This window comes from Mustelus asterias, chromosome 12 (assembly GCF_964213995.1).
Source record: "Mustelus asterias chromosome 12, sMusAst1.hap1.1, whole genome shotgun sequence".
In the NCBI taxonomy this organism is placed as follows: domain Eukaryota; kingdom Metazoa; phylum Chordata; class Chondrichthyes; order Carcharhiniformes; family Triakidae; genus Mustelus; species Mustelus asterias.
Genome location: NC_135812.1, coordinates 5,266,665 through 5,270,861, shown reverse-complemented (window position 1 = coordinate 5,270,861; position 4,197 = coordinate 5,266,665).

Genomic DNA, 4,197 nt, shown 5'->3' with positions numbered 1-4,197 from the left:
TCTGACTTATGCCAGATGAAGTACAGTCTGTTCCTGTTAAGTAAATAAATAGTTTGTCACAAGTTTGTGCTCTCCTACCATATTAGAAGGTGGGGGTTGTGAGGGAATGTCTGACATGCTGTTAATGCAATTCAAGCCTTGCAAATTCCAAACTATTTTTCGATGTTATTTCATTTTGAAAGGTTCAAAACCAAAGCGATCTTTTCAGAGATAAGAAGCACATCTTTTGAACTGAAATCTTGAAACACATGAAACCAGAGCAGAATTCTTCATTAACTGATTAGGTTATCTATCAGTCAGTGGAAATGGACACGTCAGATTTGTATATTTCAAAGCGTGCTGCTGTCAATATCCAGGTTCACTGAAAGCCTATCCACCAATGTGGATTTACAATTTTTTTTCATGAAAATTACTATTCCTAAATGATTTGAGGGATAATTTCCCCAGCATTGTTGTGCAGTTACATTACAAATATATAACTGTGAGTGCGATTGGAGCATCGGCCATCGATGCATAATGGCCCGCAGACCTGTCCTTTAGTCAGTTGAAGCATTTTCAATTCTCCACTTTTGCTTTCGGATTGGAATTTCAACTCGGAGAAGAATAATAGCTGACGGCTTCTCCCGTATGCCAGCGAGTGCCAGCGTTGGAGTTTGAAAGTGGTTTTGGCTTCCTCCCAGGCCAAGAGAGCAGATTGGGCATTGACCATTTGAATCCTGTCTGGTGAAAATGTGTTCAGTGGTTCAGAAATATTCTCAAATAAACCTCAAAAGATGGACCCGGGCCAAACTCAATGTAAGAATATAAAAGAATAAAAATCCAACCAGTCTGGACACTTGAATCTGTTCCCAGAAACTGTGTACATGATTTTTAAAAATATGCTTGCCTCCAATTCTGTATTTGCATTGAGCCAATGTCCACCTTTTTGAACAGCCAGATAGATCTCAGTGCTCAGTCCCTGAGTAATGTTCACAGGACTGCTTACTGTCCCCATGCCCACACTCAGATAGCTCTTCCCATCACCCAAGCCACCTATGCATTCTGCCGTTGTGACCCCCACCACCTGGACCTGCCACCCTAATGCCACCCCACGCCTCCGCACCTCCCTGTCTGTGACATTTGCCCCGCTCCATCCTGAGTTCAACCCCCAGGACCTGACCACGGACAGCACCAAAGCTTCCCTCGAGGACACTCCCTGCACCACAACCCCCCTCCCCCCCACCCCTCCAGCCTACCACCTCTCCGGAAAATCTCCCCCCCCCCCCCTTCCCCTACCTCCTATCACTTCCACACTTCACCTGCCTCTCATTTTTGCTACTGGCTCCTGACAGTGAAGTTATGTGAGGTCCCCAAGAGGATGAAAGCAGCAACCATGCCCCTCAAAGTCATGGAAGAAGTCAAGCTCATCAGGTGTACCTGACTCATATACAATCTTAAAAGTGAACATTCTGCTGCTAGGTAACTGAATTCTGGCACGATGATTTTTCTATGAGCAGTTATGTCATCCTAATATGTGTGAAAGAGCTTCCTGACATTGTTTATCGGGAAGCCCAACTCCCCTTTAATGTCCCAAGAATAACATTCCCAAAGTTCGCCCTGATGTCAGGAAACTGATCTTTGGCCTCATGTTTCTCTGCCCACCAATCTTCCCGTTCACTATCCGGGGATGGCACAGTGGTTAGCACTGCTGCCTCACAGCGCCTGCGACCCGGGTTCAATTCCGGCCTTGGGTGAAGTTTGCACATTCTCTCCGTGTCTGCACAGGTTTCCCCGGATGCTCCATTTTACTACCATGCTCCAAAGATGTGAAGGTTAGGTGGATTGAGCATGGTAAATGCTTGGGGTTATGAGGATAGGTCAGAGGGGTGGGCCTGGGTAAGATGCTCTCTCGGAAAGTCAGTGCAGACTCGATGGACCGAATGGCCTCCTTCTACATTGAAGGGAATCTATGGTTCACCCTATCAGTATAACCATCAATTCATTTCCTTCCTGTGCTTAACTGGTTTGCCCTTAAATCAATGCTATTTTACTTGAAGACTCCTTTGGGTGGCATGGTGGCACAGCGGTTGGCACTGCTGCCTCACAGTGCCAGGGACCTAGGTTCCCTAGGTCACTGTCTGTGTGGAGTTTGCACATTCTCCCCGTGTCTGTGTGGGTTTCCTCTGGGTGCTCCAGTTTCCTCCCACAGTCCAGAGATGTGCTGGTTAGGTTGATTGGCCATTCTAAATTGCCCCTTAATGTCAGGGGATTAGCAGGGTAAATATGTGGGGTTACGGGAATAGGGCCTAGGTGGGATTGTGGTCAGTGCAGACTCGATGGGCCGAATGGCTTCCTTCTGCACTGCAGGGATTCTATGGATTCTATTCTATGGATTCCTTATGGTAGCGAGTTCTATATTTTAACCATTCTGTTGGTAAATAGGTTCCTCCAGATTTCCAATTTTACAATCTAATAGAAAGCATAAGAACATAAGAACTAGGAGCAGGAGTAGGCCATCTGGCTCCTCGAGCCTGCTCTGCCATTCAATAAGATTATGGCTGATCTTTTCGTGGACTCAGCTCCACTTACCCGCCCACTCGCCATAACCCTTGATTCCTTTACTGTTCAAAAATTTATCTATCCTTGCCTTAAAAACATTCAGTGAGGTAGCCTCAACTGCTTCACTGGGCAGAGAATTCCACAAATTCACAACCCTTTGTTCCTCCTCAACTCAGTCCTAAATCTGCTTCCCCTTATTTTGAGGCCATGCCCCCTGGTTCTAGTATCACCTGCCAGTGGAAACTGCTTCTATCTTATCTATTCCCTTCATAATCTTATATGTTTCTATAAGATCTCCCCTCATTCTTCTGAATTCCAATGAGTATAGCCCCAACCTACTCAGTCTCTCCTCATAAGCCAATTCTCTCAACTCTGGAATCAACCTAGTGAATCTCCTCTGCACCCCCTCCAGTGCCAGTATGTTCTTTCTCAAGTAAGGAGACCAAAACTGTACACAGCACTCCAGGTGTGGCCTCACCAGCATCTTATACAGCTGCAACATAACCTCGCATGTATTCTGAATGCTGGGTGATCTTCAAATATGTTTCCCGCAGACTGAATATCCTCCAGACCACTCAATTACCCAGAAGATTCTTCATTCACATTCTGGGATGATGTCCAGCCAGCAGCACCTGCCTCCCTGCTCTCTGCACTTTGCAGCACCTCAGAAAAAGGAACTGGGGGGTCTGAGTGCTCTGGGACAGATGATAGAACACACTGGGGAAGGTACATCACCCTCGCTGAGGAGCTGACAGAGACAGAGATTCCCCAAGGCTCCAACAATCGGAGAATTACCGAAGACCTGGATGACGCCAAGCTCTGGGCAGATGACGAGTCTCTGGAGTTGTCCATTGGTCGGTGAATGTTAGATGTCCAGCGGGATGCGTGTGGAGATCTGGCAGGAATTCCTGAGGGTCTTCATGCCGTGGTCTCTGGAATGGAGGAGTCCATGGGGAGCATGGTCAGTGTGTTGACCTTTAGCACTGAATGCACAGCATCATCCAAAGACAGAGAGTGGCAACTCCCATCGAACAGCAGCTCCAGGAACTCAGCCTGGGGTTTCCTGTGGGCCCACACACTGGCGTCGACCTCAGCAGCTCACTGCCGATGTGAGAGATGGATGAGGCATCCAGTAACTCTGCATGCTGCTTGTCCATCCATGGTGAGTGGAGAGGTTCAAACAAACCTCATGTTGGTAGTGGAATAGGGGCCTCCTCTTGGGGCACGACTGATGGTGGCAGCAGCTCCTCTGCCCCTCTGCCAGTGACTGTCTCCTCTGAGGAGATGTGGTGACAGGAGTGTCCAGACACCAGGTAGGATTCTCCTGCATGGTCGGGTCTTGATGTTCAGGAAGTGGAGCCCCTGCTGATTTACAAAGGCCCCCGACTCTTCAGCAGGTGCCAATTTGGGCACATTTGTGCAATCAATGCTTCCTGAATCCTTGGAAAGGCTGCAATAGCAGTGAATCATCTGCTGTGCTCTGCCTGGCTGTCCTCACCGGTACTGCAATGTACAAAGGTGTCAACCTTCTGAATAGCAAATGGTTGTAGAATCAGAGAGGGGAATGTTTGATTTGATTTGATTTATTATTGTCACATGTATTACTATACAGTGAAAAGTATTGTTTCTTGCGCGCTATACAAAGCATATCGTTCATAG